We start from the raw sequence: 15,687 nt of genomic DNA, 5'->3' as shown, positions 1-15,687 counted from the left end.
TTCGAGCCCCATCCAACTACACTATTATTGGACCTTAATTATGGGCCAAACTAAACTGTTTTGGCTATTTTTAATAAATAGAGTTATTTTCGAAAATAGAGAGAAGAGAATAAAACTAAACCGCAACACTTGACTTTTCACACTTTCACCTCATTCGATTATGGTTCGACGTGAAAGGCATTCATCACTGGGTTTGGTTTTTGGGGAGACACAAATGGGTGTCTACAGAAGCCCCCACTTTGACTGAGTTTGGAGAAACGAATGTTTTGAAAACAAAAGTCAAAGTAGCGATAGGGACGGAGAATGATTTAGAACGTTCTGCGATCCCAAATCATTCTTATAACGCCGATACCTGCAAACTAATCATTAGTTAAAACGGATAAAAGAGTTAAGAAACGCGTATCTTGCACCGTCGAGCACACGTCTCTGGAGGTAACCATTTGTTGTTGCATCTTTGTTGTTTGTGACAACTTCCACAGTATCTCGTGAACGCCATCATTGAAGGTAACATTACGTCGTCATCTTCAATACTTCTTGGTGACAATCCTCCACAGTATTTCGGGAACATCATCGAAAATAACTGTATGTCGTCATCTTCAGGGTTGTGGCAGTATGTCGCCACGGCAGTACATCGCCGCTATAGACAATCTCTTCTTTGTCTTGAGGGATCGTCGAAGGTGACCATATTTCGTCATCTTCAGAATTTGTGACAACTCTCCACATCATAGGGATCACTGTCTATCATTGCTGCTACATCTCGAGCTTTTCCTTGAATCATGGTGACAACCTTCCCAATCATAGCGAATGTCATCGAAGACCGCCTCATCACGAACCACTCTTCTCAAATATAGGTGACAACTTCCACAATCTTAGTGAATGTCGTCGAAGATCGCCCATCTCGTGCTATCTTCTCAAATCTTGATGACAACTTCCACAATCTTAGCGAAGGTCGCCGAAGATCGCCCATCTCGTGCCATCTTCTCAAATCAAGTGATAACCTTCACAATCTTAGCGAAAGCTATCAAAGACCGCTTCATCTTGAACCGTTCTTCTCAAATTTAATAATAACCTCCCCAATCATAGTGAAAGCTATTGAAGGTCGCTTCATCTCAAACCGTCCTTCTCAAATCCAAGTGAAACCCTTTAAATTTTAAAGCCCCCCTGTTGAAAGCTTCGTCTTCTTGAATCTTCAAATCTTCTTCCATCCTAGGAAATCGTTGTGAACTGTTACTTCGGTGCTTGCGATGAGCCAATGCTTAGGCGCTTTAAGCTAAGTGAGACGATCTTTTGTCAGGTCGATCACTCATTGCGATTGTAATCGAGCCGACTACTTAATCATATCAAATTGCTTAGAGGGGCTAACTGGCGTACCAAGGAACCCAAACTTCTGCACTAGGTCCATATGACCACATCATGAATCCACACTTGTCGCCGCAATATCGCTCTGTCGCTAGGCGACAACCTTGTCGTTTGGCGACAGATTTATTTTTCAATTCTGCCGCTGTTGTTCATTGCCTGGTTTCGCTCCGAACTTTCAATTTGGTCGTTTCCTTACAACCAAACCTGCTCAAATCTTTTGCAAATTAAGGCTCTTCATAATTTTGCTCAAACTTCTCTCATCTTGGAAGAATCTCATACATCTATATTCGCGGTTTTTCGAAAAAATCCGGAAATGTTCTTGCTCGCTGGAGTGTACCTGCATCTATATTTCAGACTATAGGACTTTACTAATCTTTTATTATATTAGGGTTGACCTAAGGCTTAGTGTTGCTCGACTCATTGACTTGTCATGACTCGACTCAAAGCGTTTGACGCATGTGTTAGACTTCACTCGATGTGATATGACACGACATGACTCAATGAACATGACTCGTGTGTAATGTGCAATTCGAAAATGCAAAAAAGCAAAAATTTTCCAAATTTTCCGTCATCTTTGTGGAGGGTCCCGACTTTCTTCCGAAAAAGAAAGACGCGAAAAAGAATCGAAGTGTTAGGTTTAATGGTGCATGTTGAATGAGCTTAGGCAAATATATGCGTTGATGCTATCTCTCAAGGTGCAAGAATTAATTCATCCTAAACTATTTTAGTTGACTCGATTATGAAAATATTTAGGTAACTTAGGCACGGAAGCTAAGCACTTCATACTTCCTGATACAATAATGATTATGAGTGATGTGTGATATGACAAAGCATGCTTCAACGTTATGTTAAGACTTCATGACAAAGGGTTCCTAATTGGAAGTCTATCTGGTCATGTATCTGTGTAGTGTGTGAAAGTGACACTAAAGTTAGGCTGCAAAGGCTAACGGTATGGAAAAGTATTATTTGATAAGAGTCAAATAATGATGACTCTTAGGCTAGGTAAGCTAATGATGTAGGGATCAAGCCCCCAAGTCTAGCTCTAAGTGAATAGGGATGAGCATTGGAGATCCCTTGATATGATCACGGTGTAAGTGTATGAATGTGAAAATGAATGCATTTTTATTATGGCCGCACCTCAATGTGAGGTTGCCTACGTATCCGTTAGGGATCAGGCCAAACGTAGCTCTAGCCGAACCTCGCACAAGTGTGTGTATACCTCAAAAAGGTCTTTTTAAGGGTTGTAACGTGGTTAGGCTAAAGGTTGAAGAAGAAGGGGATAAAGGCTCAAGACCCTAGATAAGCCCCCAAGGTGTGGAACCTTGCTTTTGAATCTTTGAATTTTCATGCTTGAGGTTTTCTCACTTTTGAGCTTTCTTTCTCTCTCTTTTTTTTTTTATTTTTGCTCTCTATTTATTTTGCTTATGCATTTTTATTTTGATAGGTGTGGGCAATCCCGATCATGCGGTCTATCACTCACTTGGCATTCATGTTTCTCAGGCACGGTACCGAGCACTCGATAAGAAACGCAATCTGAGACATGTTCTTATCAAAGATATTTTTATATCCAAGACATTGGAACACTTGCCCTTTTGTACACTTTTATTATTTTTTTATTTTATTCTTTTGAGATCACTCAAGCTTTCATATTTGGAACTTGCATAAGTTACACACCATCCCATCCCAAGGTTAGGTAGATGTGGGTTAAAGAAAAATGTAAGGTCTATCGTTAGACGAGGCTCAAAGTGTTTTATCAAAAAAGGATTGTATATTTGAAGTGTAAAAGGTAAAAGTGATAAGATTTGGCTACAAGAGGTGCCTCAAATCATTGGTATACCTTGTGCTTAGTTCGACCTTGATTTTTTTTTTTTTTTTTTTTTTTTTTTTTTTTTTGAATAATGCAATGAAATGATCATATGCAAGAAATTAAAATGCTCATTTTATTAAAAGGAAAAAGTAAAAAGTAAATGAAAGTCCTACAAAGTAAAAACTAGGGGAAAACGAAAGGTGTCTATGCTAGACTTATTGGGGAAAAGAATAAAAAAGAAATAGAAAAAAGAGGTCACGAAATCTTGTCGTTGAAGCTCGCCTCTTGTCTTGTGCTTTATCATCACTTGATTTTCTTGCCGACTGGAGGTATAGGAAGCTTGTTATTGTCGATCAAATATTGGATGGCCTCCTTTAGCTTCCAACAGCTCTCAGTAGTATGACCCCTACCTTGATGGTACTTGCAATGTGCATCTGGATTCCAACTAGGCAATCTCTTTTCAGGTGCGGGATCTTGAATAGGTCCAATGGGAGTAATGAGCCCCTTAGTATGGAGTCGATCGAAGGCAACATCATAGCTCATCCCAATAGGGGTGAATTCTTTCCTTAATTCTTTCTTAGATTCTTGGTTATTCATGGCTAAGACTTCATTGAGGTCAAAGGTACTAACATTGTTACTAGAGTGGGTGCTTTCAGAAGAAGAAGGATTGTCATTCTTCTTTCCTTTCCAGCCACTGTGGTTACTATTGTTAGTAGCTTTTTGTTTTGTAAGGTCATCTTCAATCTCTATGCCTATGTCGTAGACTGCCTTGAAAGTGTTCAAGTTGTGTTGATATCTCAAATGCTTCGAATACTTCTCTTGTAAATTCTTAATAAACAACCTCACAGACTCCTTCTCAGTAGGGACTTCAATCATATTAGCGGAAGTATCCCTCCACTTGTTGAAGAAGGAAGTGAAACCTTCGTTTTCTTTTTGTCTTAGCATCTCAAGCCGTCTATGGTCAGTTGCAACTTGAATGTTACATTTATATCTATCGATGAAAGCATTTTTTATTTCTTCCCAATTGGAGGTCTTCTCTTTGTCAAGAGAAAAGTACCATTGTTGACACATAGTTTCTAAAGATAAAGAGAACACAGAATGAAATGCTTTCTTATCCATTCCCTTAATATTCATTATGGTTTCAAAAGCTCTTAAATGAAAATAAGGGTTGTCTATAGGCTTGAATTTCGGGATGTCGTTGGCATTGAACTTCTGCGGAAGAAGGTCCTTGTCCACCGAGACCCCTTGTGAACTAATGCCTGGAACCTATATTCATTAGATAGTTTGCTCAAACTTTCCTGGATGAAGTTCATCTGTTGTTGTTTTGCAGGGTCATTAACTTGAAGAGTTAAACCCTTTAATATCTCAGCTAAGTTAGCTACCTTTCCCCCAACTTCATTGAGTTCTTCTTGACTTGCCATTATCTTCTTAGCTTTTCTTTTCCTACCAATTGGTTTGTCAAAAAGTGCTACTTGAATGAAAGTGTTATCTTTGATTAATCGCCCTTCTCTCCTTGACCAAGTACTGTGAAAAGGGGAATTAGGGGTAAGTTTTATACTAATTATTTTGACTCAAGCTATATTCAACATGCAATAGATGGAAAAAGATTATGGAAGAATGAGAAGAATAATATGTATGGGGGAAGCATGTGGAGAGTGGAAAGATGATGTGGATGGAAAGATATATATGGAAGAATTAGGAATAGAAATATAGAATGGACCCTAACTCAAATGATGGAAAAATCGACTCATGCATGAACCTAAGACATGGTCATGATGACATATACAAAGTGTGTGCTAAGACTAGTGAATGTAGGTGACACGTTAAGACTTGTGTCATGACCGTGTGGCTAGACTATGTGACTAGACTCAATTAAAGACTTGGACATGGTTTGAACCATTAATAGACTGATAAACTGATTAGTATATTGTTTAATTAGACTCGTCGTGATGACTCGAGCAAGAAACTGGACTGTCGCTAAAACAACAGAACTGTCGCCACTATTTAAAGCCTGTCGCCAGACGACAGAACTGTCGCCACTATTTAAAGCCTGTCGTCAGACGACAGAACTGTCGCCAGGCGACAGACACTAAACAGAGGCGCCACAGCCCAGATTTCTGCGCCATTGCTGGAACATTAATCTGGACTGTTTTCAGTAATTTTACTCTAAATGGACATGCCTAAAGTCGTACTAAGTCAAGTTGATTAATTTATTGGGTTAAGTCAAAGAGGGTCCATAGTTATGAGTCCGAATGCATCGCGCGGAAGCCTAACCGTGAAGGGTTGGCGCGTATGGATGGGACCCCGCAAGTTAAAACTTGCTTCCATGGTTTGGTGGATTCACAACTTGCATGTACCCGTTGTTGCCAGGAGCGTTCAATTGGGTAGGTGAAGCGTGAACCCCCAGAGGGTTATGTCCATATGTTGAACACATATGGGTTTCAGAAAAGTGAGAAAAGAACTCAATCAGGAAGTAGAATTGAGCCAACAGTACTAGAAATAGTCAAAACAAGAAGGCAGAGTTCTGGCTCGGTATTGGAAGAACTTGGCGCCAGACTACAGGGATTGTCGCCGCAAAAGAACCCCTGTCGCCAAGAGACAGAACTGTCGCCAGGCGACAGAAGCTCTTTACAGGCGACAAGCCCTGTTTTCTAGAAACTAGTTCCTACATGCCTCAGCATGTATCTGTGTTCTTAGAATTTTCCAGATTTCACAGCATTATTTCGATTCTAGTTGTGAAAGAAATTTCTCAAATTTCCTACGTGTAAAAATCCTATGTTTTTGACTCATTGGTCTATCCAATGAGAACCTTTTTATACATATGACAATAATGTTAATCAAATTACGCACATGAAATACTTAGAATTTTTCGAGTCTCATCCGCTCATTCTAAATAATTGCCAAAAAAAATTTCAGGAATATAAATAGAAATCCTCCCCAGTGGAGTCGCCAAAAAACTGTAGGGAACATTTCAAGCATTATAATCCCAAACTTGAACCCCACTGTGATCATACACTAAAGTATGGTGGCGTTCCAAAGGGAAGAAAAAGAGAGCAAAAGAGTCGCCAACAAGTTTTAGGAACTTGTAAACCCAAAACGATCCAGGAGATCGTCAACTCCATAAGGTCTTGAACCAAATAGGGTTCGGGGATGAGGGTACGAATCCGATCTACAAAAGAAAGGACCCGCCCTATAAAATAGGCCTCTACTTTGTTCTACTCGTATTCATGCGCGCTTTCTGACTAATTAACATGCAAACATTATATTAATCCTAAACCTGTTTATCAATTTTGGTTGAATATTAATGCACAAATAAATCTATTATTGGAGATCACTTGAATTAAAATCATATTATCCTAAACCAAATTATTAATTATCTTATTAAGCGTGATTTCAAGTACAAATTCCCTTTAACATGCATAAAAGGCGTGATCAAGCAATAACAATAATATATAAAATCAAGCAACATAATAATAAGCAATAATAATCATAATAACAATAAAAATCATGATATAATAAAGCTTAAATATAATAGCAAGATCCTAGGCATGATACCAACAAGATTAATAACAAACCCTAGCATATCACTAAACAATAAAGATCAAAGCTTTAAACCTAACATGGTACTAACATGATATTAGAAAAGAGTAAAAGGCATTATAAACATGATACTAGAAAGCAATAAAAACATCCTAATATGATGCTAGGAATTAAACATTAATAAACATGCTTTCTACAAGAATAGAGCAATAAGATTACATACTTTGAAGCCTCGTACCTCTTTCTAATAACAAAATACACAAGTTAGTAAACTTCAATGAAAATAATAAAGAACAATTAAATAATTAAAGTGAAATCAAATTAAATAAGGTTTTGACTAGATTTGGACCAAACCCTCAGAAAATATTAAACCTTGCACGTCTAGGGCGAAGGCAACTTCGAACTTGGCTAGGTGCTTCTAAGTCTTGTGAATGCGGTATTGTGTTTTTATAAAGCTAGTTTAGAAAGAGAGAGAAAGAAAGCATAAGCTATATTGCTCAAGAGAGAATAGAGAGAATTGGGTAATTCTGAATGAATGAAAACGGAGTTTTGGGACCCTATTTATAAAGAAAATAATCCGGAAAAGTATGGAATTTGATAAGGAATAAAACTACACGTTGTCGCCAGAAATTCACTCTGTCGCGACGCGACATACTTGTCGTTTGGCGACAATCTGACTTGGACGCGCTTTTCCACGCGGAATCCGATCTTTAATCAACTTGATCTACGAAATCCGTACAGAAGATATAAACGTGTTTAATAATAATAATAAAATAATAATAATATTTTATTCTAAATAAAAAACCATTTTAAAATAATAATAATTAAATCTAATAATATTAGAATTAAAAGGAACCTTCTAGAAACTTCTAGAAAGTTATAATTAATCCTAATAATATTAGGAATAATAATTAACATTGGGCCCTCCTCTAGATCATTGGGCCGTAAATAATTAACCGGACCCAGTTTAGTATTTTGGCCATAACTTCCTCAATATTCATCGGAATTTGGCTTATAATATATCGTTGGAAAGGTCTCTTCGAGCCCATCCAACTACACTATTATTGGACCTTAATTATGAGCCAAACTAAACTGGTTTGGCTATTTTTAATAAATAGAGTTATTTTCGAAAACAGAGAGAAGAGAATAAAACTAAATCGTAACACTTGACTTTTCACACTTTCACCTCATTCGATTATGGTTCGACGTGAAAGGCATTCATCACTGGGTTTGGTTTTTGGGGAGACACAAATGGGTGTCTACAGAAGGGCCTGCGAAGCGTAAGTCAAAGAAATGTGACTGCCTTGTGTATATGTACTGCTGCAAAAAGAAATCTGGTGATTGGGTAGTAAAGGGGTTGGAATTACAGCACAGGAATCATGTACCTACACCTCAAAAGTCTCGCTATATTGCTATATATAGGAAGGAAGACATCAATGCTGCTGTGAGGAGAAAGCTCTTCACTAATGTTTGTGCTAGGTCAAAGGTCACCCAAGTCTTCAACTCACTAGCCAGTGAGAGGAATGGGGTTGAGAATGTGGCCTTTACGCTAGAGATTTGGGGAATGTTATCTCCCGGGAAAGAAGTGAGAAGATGAAGAATGGTGATTGGAATGCGTTGTTTGATTACTTCAACGCCATGAGTGCTGATAATCAGAACTTCTATCATATGCATAGGGTAGATAAATTCAATCAATTGTCCGATGTTATGTGGGTTGACGCAAGAAGTAGGGCTGCCTACGAGGAGTTTGGGGACGTGATTGTGTTTGACTCTACGTACTTAACAAATCAGTACGACCTGCCTTTTGCAAATTTTGTCGGTGTTTACCACCATGGACAATCCATTCTGCTAGGATGTGCCTTGCTTTCCCATGAGAATGCCGAAACATATTTGAGTTGTGATTCATAACTTGGTTAGGGTGTATGTCTAACAAGAAACCCTTGGCTATATTAACTGACCAAGATGCTGCAATGAGGAAAGCTCTCCGCAATGTTATGCCTTGTACACGTCACCGCTGGTGCTTATGGCACATACTTACCAAGTTCAGCCAGAAACTTGGTAAGTAAGAGACTTATGAATTGTTTAAGGTGGAACTTCATAATGTCATTTATGACAGCCTCACTGATGATGAGTTTGAGAAGGAGTGGGTTGCTGTCATTGCAAAATATAAGCTCGAGGAAGATCCGTGGCTGGTAGGTTAATATGTTTATATCTAAGTCTTATACATAAATGCTTTCTGTTTAATTTAAATAGGTTACTTCATTATATGAATTCACGGCTATTTGTTGTTTGAATTATGCATTTTAATAGTTTTTATCGCAATTGTGCCAAGTTATGTCTATAAGTGTTACAATTGTCTACATCTAGCCTAATGGATCATCGATTTTTATTGGTTTGTGTATTTGCTTAATAGGTTTGTTGTTAATTAGGTTTGTGTATTTGCTCAATATGTTTGTACGCCGAGAGGAAAATGTGGGTTTCTGCCTACATGAGACACATTTTTTGGGCAGGAATGAAGACCACTCAGCATGTTGAGAGCATTAACTCTTTCTTTGATGGATTCCTCGACAAGTACACACGGTTGTATGAGTTTGAGCCGAAGTACATAGCAGCAATGGAGTCAGGAGCAAATGATGAGCAACAAGCTGATGCTGCTGATCAGCGGTTCTGTCGACCACTTATCACCGGTTTTATGCCCGAATGGTTTTTCAGAAAAATCTACACAGATTCAAAGTTTTTGGATGTCCAAGAACAATGCAATAGAGTGATGTACTTGACCCCGTTGTCTAAGGTCATCGACTCTGATGATGGTGCCACTGTTACCCACACTCTTGAGGACAGAGTGTGGGTCTTGTGCAAGGAAACTCGGAAAAAATTCCGACTCAATACACGAGGCTATATCATGTGAAAATTAATACAGAAAACACTAAAGCTTTCTGTAGCTGCAAGCATTTTGAAACTCATGGCATTATATGTTGTCATATCATTAAGGTATTCTTGTGTATGTGCTTATCATTTTACATTGGTCTTCATGCTTCTTATTTTCATTACATATGCCTAATTCATGAAATGTGGTACTTAAAACTAATGTTATCGTTAATATGAAAGCCTAATTACCGTGACTTAATTAAATTTGCACGTGCCCTGACCTTGATCTTGCATGCCTCATTTCATTGGTTTTTTAGTCATATAACCTATTTAACTTGTTCTTTCAAACTCAAGGTTTTGGACATGCATAAGGTACTGCTGTCCCTGAAATGTTTGTCTTACATCGCTGGCATAAGGATGTTTTCAGAAAGAATACTAGGGTCAAGGTTACTTACCATGATCCTTCAAAGACGGTGGAGGCGAGGAGGTTTGATGAAATGATGGTAGCTTTTGAGCCCTTGTGCGTTAAGGCTTCTACAGTGGCTGATTGTGTCCCTATAGTTATCGACACACTTCGTCAGTTGGACATCAACGTGGATGCCACAGTGAATGCAGCAGGCTTATCCGGTATCACACAACTAATAAAACTCCACCCAAATCAACCAAAAAATCTCCTGCTTCCTCTATAAAGAAAACTCCAAAGTCTGTGAACAAGGGAAAAGGGACTGTTTCTGAGACTAGGAAGTAGTCCACTATGGATGTTGTTTTGGGGTTTTTTGTACGTACCCGAATGGAGGGCGTGTACGTCCCTCGGGAGACAGATCCGCAATGCAACACTCGAACGGCCCGGACACCTGCAAAACAACGGACCCCGGGGGGGCCGGAGGTTCGCCTCCGACGATCAAGTCAGTGATCGAAATAATGTATTTTAGAGAGAGAAAGTATAGAGAAGGGAGAGTAATTGTGGGGGGCATTGCCCTTGGAGAGAGAATTGGATCCCCTGAAACTGATGTAAAGATCAGTATTTATAGAGCATTGGGATATGTGCCTCTTAGGTTATTTAACCTAAATAGATTGGCTTCCCATCATTTTACGGTTTCTAGGGTTGTGGGCTTAGGGCCCATTTTCACCCTTCTATCATTGAGTGACACGTGTCATGCTCTAATTGGCTCATTGAGCGCTGAGCTTGCGGACAGGTGTCGCGGTGGCATTGGTCCACATATAGGGGGTATTTTTACCCCAAACATTAGCCCCTCGAAAGGGGTAATTTCTCTTTTAAGAGGAGTTACTCCTTTCGAAATCAAGGCTTTATTTTCCGCTTGTTCAAAAGCTTTATGGGCGGTGTTTTGGGTGTTTTTGTCTCTTGGGAGAGTTACAACACGAAGACTGGTCCTGCTGACTCTGTACCTGCAAAAACAACGGAGACACCGGTTGGGAGGTGCTCCGCCTCCAACGCTCAAGTTAGTAACTTGAAGGAGAATAAAAAGTGCGGAAATTTAGGTGGGGATCTGCTTGGATTCCAAGCTCAGGTGTTCTCTGATGAGAGAGAGTAGGATGTAATAAATGATAGTAAATTTTCTGAATGTCCCCAATTTTGGGGGAATATCTCCCTATTTATAGGGTCCTTGGGAAAGGTGCCCCTTCCTAGGTTATTTTAACCTAGGACTGATGGGCTGCGCCGCCAAATAGCGGATTTTTGGGGAATTGGGCCCTTGAAGGCCGCAACTCTAAGGGAATATCTGGAGAGGCCACGTGTCAGCTGGGGATTGGTCAAGGGTGACCTGCCAGCCTCTGACACGTGGCACCTCCTCATTGGTCCACTTGTCAAGGGTAAAAATACCCCAAACATTTGCCCCTCACAGGTGGCACGTGGCGCCTATGACACGTGTCAGCCCATGAAGGGTGAACAGTGAAAACGGCTATTTTTTGACAGTGGTGACGGGGATTCGTGCCGTTTCACCCCCTATAAATAGGGATTTACCCCCCCTCCTTCTCCTCTTCACTTTTCACAATCTTGACTTTCTAGAGAGAGAAAAAGAGTTTTCCAAAGAGAGGTGCTCTGATTCCGGTTGCGTTTAAGCAAGTTCAAGATTTCCGTGTGCTCTTTCGAAGTCACCCGGTCACCGGTTGCTTTGCCGTTTTCAGATTTTTTCAGAACTCAAAGTAAGGTAACCATCCGTTTCCTTCTTTAAGTTTTCTTCTTTTTCCTTTTTCTTTAGCCTGTATACACTCATTTCCGGCTGTATACATTAACTTTTCAAAAAATAAAATGAACTCTCCATTTGCACACACGGCACTGCCTAGGACGCTCAGCCGGTCACCAGGGACGGCTGAGTCTAGAACCGGGGGTGCCTTGTCTGGAGTTTCTGGAGTGCTTTGCTCATCTCCGGCTTCTTCCCTCTCTGTGTCTGTGCAGGACACAATGGCTAGAACTAAGCAGACGGCTACAAAGCCCAGCAGGCGGCGCACTAGGGAAGTGCCCGCAAGTGAAGTTTTGAGGGAGGAAGACTTCGAGGCGGCTGAGCAAAGTAACTCAGCTGAGGACACCCCGTCTACCTCCAGCAACAACGACTCAAGGGGAGACGGTGAGGAAACCGCCTCCTCTTCAGACCAAAGTAACTCAGCTGAAGAAGTGGCTGAGGAGCAGGAAGGATCCGGGGCGGAGGGAGAGAACCTTGCTGAGGCTTATCGCCAAACAGCAAAGAAAGAAGCAAACCCGGATCCTACTAAAACCCGGATGAAGCCTGGGGACAGGGCCCTTCTTGAAAGTAGCTTTGAGGCTTTCAAACAACTACACCCCTTTGGGGAAGACTGGGACATCATTATCCCTCCGGCTGATGCTGTTTTAGCCCGGGGGGATGACATTGATAATGCAGACAATTACTTTGTCTGCTATGAGGCGGTAATAGAAGCCGGCCTCCGCTTTCCCCTTCATAGAGGCATCCGGAAGATCCTGAAGGGATATGACTTGGGAGTGTGGCAATTAACGCCTAACTCTTGGGTCAATATCCTTAGCTATATCGCCGCCTGCGAGCTCCAGTTGATTGAGCCCAGCTTCACCGCCTTCGCCCATATGCACTACTTCAAGAGTGCCCCAGGCGGATATGGAGCGTGGTACACTATTTCCACGCTCCCGGAATATTTGATGACCTTGGACAAAGTGTCCAAGTGGGGAGGTTGGAAAGATAGATGGTACTTGGTCTCCTCCCCTCAAGTGAGGATAAACAAGATTCTCCGGCGCTACAACAAAGAGCCGGCTTTGGTGGGCCAGAAGTGTGTACGCCCAGCTCTTACTACCAAAGCCCGGGAGAAAATAATAGAGCCGGAGCTCTTCAAGACAACAACTGAGCCCTTGGGGGATGGGACTCACATAGTTGTTCCAAGAAACTGGATCCCCCACCCGGATTTCTTTTCGGATGAGAGATTCTTGTCCGCTTGCGGGTTGAGCCCTATGTTTCCAAAGGGTAGATACACTCACCCACCCGGCGGTCTTCCGTCTGCAATTTAAATTTCATTGCTTTGAACTTTCTCTTGCTCTAACTCTTTTATGTTTTTTTTGCAGAGGAAGCAAGGAAAATGGTCGATCCGGCTAAGACCCCTCAAAAATCTGCGGCTCTGCTCCGCAAAGAGAATATTTTGGCCAAGAAGGCCAACATTGAGGCCAAGGAGGCCAAAAAAGGAGGGGTAAGATAATTCCAACTTCCTTTAAAATTTTCCAAGTTCTTTTGATTCCGGATGACTTATGGTTTCCTTGTGTTTTTGCAGGCTTCAACTGGCATCCTCCCCCGTTCCATGACAAAGGTCTTAAAAAGACCTGGGGATGAAAACCTTCAAAAACCGGCTGCTAAAACCGGGAGGAAGACAACCCCAACGGCCTCTGGCGTTAACGCCAAAGGTTTCCCTACAACCGGGGGAAAGGGCCCCGAAGCCATGGAAACTCTGAGTGAAAACTCAGAGAAATCAAAGAAAAAGTCGGATGCTCATGAAGCATCGAAGGATGGCGAGCCATCCAAGGCTGCAGGCCGTGCTGCAGCCGCAGGGGAGGAGCCGGCGAGGGTCGACTCCAAAGGTAAGATTGAAATTCCTTGGCCGCTTGACTTTATGCGCATCAAGACTATGACTGACCCTTCCGGGGGGTCTGTAAGTAGTCGGCAAAGAATGAATGCCAAATACGCTGCTAGCCTCTCACCAAGTCCTTCTTATGCTGCAGATGCTACTTCTGCCCCGGACCTGGCGGGGTTTGGCAAACGGATTGTGAGAACTCTCACCCAGTCGGAGAAGAACTCCATACCCAACCGCCACGAGGTCGACTTCGACCAGATTCTGGGGCAGCTGGCGGAGGTAAGTGAAACTTGCCCCTAATCTTTTTCATTTCATTTTGTCTTTCAATTTTGCTAAGTGTTTAGATTCCCGGATGACCTTGCTCAGGTTATGGTCCGGGTGGATGGGCTCCGGTTGCCTTTCCGGAAGAAGCAAGAAGAGGTAACTGATGCCAAGAGAAGGGCTCAAGCCAATCTCAACTCTGCTGAATATGCCTATATAAATTTTGATGTTGAGATTAAAGCCCTCGAGTTGAAACAGGAGGAGCTGGTCAGGACTTTGACGGCTGCTAATGATGAAGCCAACAACAAGATCAGCGACTTGGAGCTAAAGCTGAAAACTGCCGGCTCCAACCTGATCAGGAGAACACTGCCCTAAGGGCAGACAAGTCCCGGCTGACTGCTGAGCTTGCCACTCTGAAGGGCAAGCATGCTGAGGAGCTCGAAGCTGAGCAGGCCCGGCTCATCAAAGAGAATGAGCGGGACAATGAGATCCGCCTCCGATACGCTTGGGGGCTTCTCTATCCTGAAGTAGACTTTGAAGTCTACAAGCTGAGGTACAACTACGCACGGAGGTGTACGATGCCAAGGTTCTCCAGGATCCTGCTCCGGCTCGCTTCAAGGAATGGGCCCTGGAAAACGGTGCTGAGGTTTTGGACACGGAGGAGCCGGACCTGGACGAGATTATAAAGGAGGTGAACAAGGACAGCCAGCCTGAAGAGGTTGTGGTTCCGGATGATGTTCCTTCAACTCCAGCCCAGCCGGAACAGCCAGCAGCATAGCTCCCCTACTTCTCTGCGGCAGTATGCCAACCTTTTGCTTTTCCGGCCTGTGCGCCGAGTAATTATGTAACTTTTATTTTTCCTTTGTCTCTGTATTCCGGATATGGATCCGGTTAACAATTATTCCTGGCCTTGAGCCAGTTTATTTAATGGAGTACACCGACCCAGTCGGTTTTCTTATACTTGCATAATTTTTCAATTTTTCAATTTTTTCACTTTTGCATATATACTCAATATATATACTTGTGGATTTGCCTATCTGATGAAAAGCATGCGACAGATTCGAATCCGGCTGTCCTTGCCCCTGGGCAGCTGTGTGGTTGGTTTTAATCTAAGAAAGGATTGATTGCCTTGGAAACTTCTCATACTGTTAAAGAGTATGGGATGTTTGTAAGGCAATCAATCAGAATAGTGATTGCCCCAAACCAAGTACACAGCCGGACAAATGAAAGACATACAACCTCTACCCCAGTCGGTATCAAACCGGCTGGGTATTCTTTATAGCCATTACGCAAAAAAGGGTTTGCCCTAAAAGTGCGCAACTTGGAGAAAATTTAACTAAGTAAAAACTTATGATGGTACTCCGGTTGATACTGGTAGGCAGCCGGAGCACTTACAACCAAATATTACTTAGTAGAAATAACACGGTCAGACAGCTATGAGTTGGCTATTTTAACCACTTAATCTTTGCCGCCTGCATGGGTATGTAGAACAAGCAAGGTGGCTGTTCTCTGCGACGATTGCACCCGGAGGGGTGTCGCCGGACGCCTATATCCATATTGAAATAGACGAATTTGTGAAAATGGACAACCATCTGGCCCTTGGCCTCAGGTCTTGTTGTAGACCGGCTGATAGCCACTAAACGGTTTTGTGCTTAGCTTAAGAATCCGGCTGTTAGCCTCTTGTCATTATGGACTTTTGATTTCATATACTACGTATCAAACTTAGTTATCTGGCCATTGGCCTCATGTTATTCATATATTAAATTTGCTACTGAACCTTTCATCATTAG

This window comes from Chenopodium album, chromosome 26 (assembly GCF_948465745.1).
Source record: "Chenopodium album chromosome 26, dcCheAlbu1.1, whole genome shotgun sequence".
NCBI classification, from domain to species: domain Eukaryota; kingdom Viridiplantae; phylum Streptophyta; class Magnoliopsida; order Caryophyllales; family Amaranthaceae; genus Chenopodium; species Chenopodium album.
Note: the sequence above shows the minus strand (reverse complement) of the source record.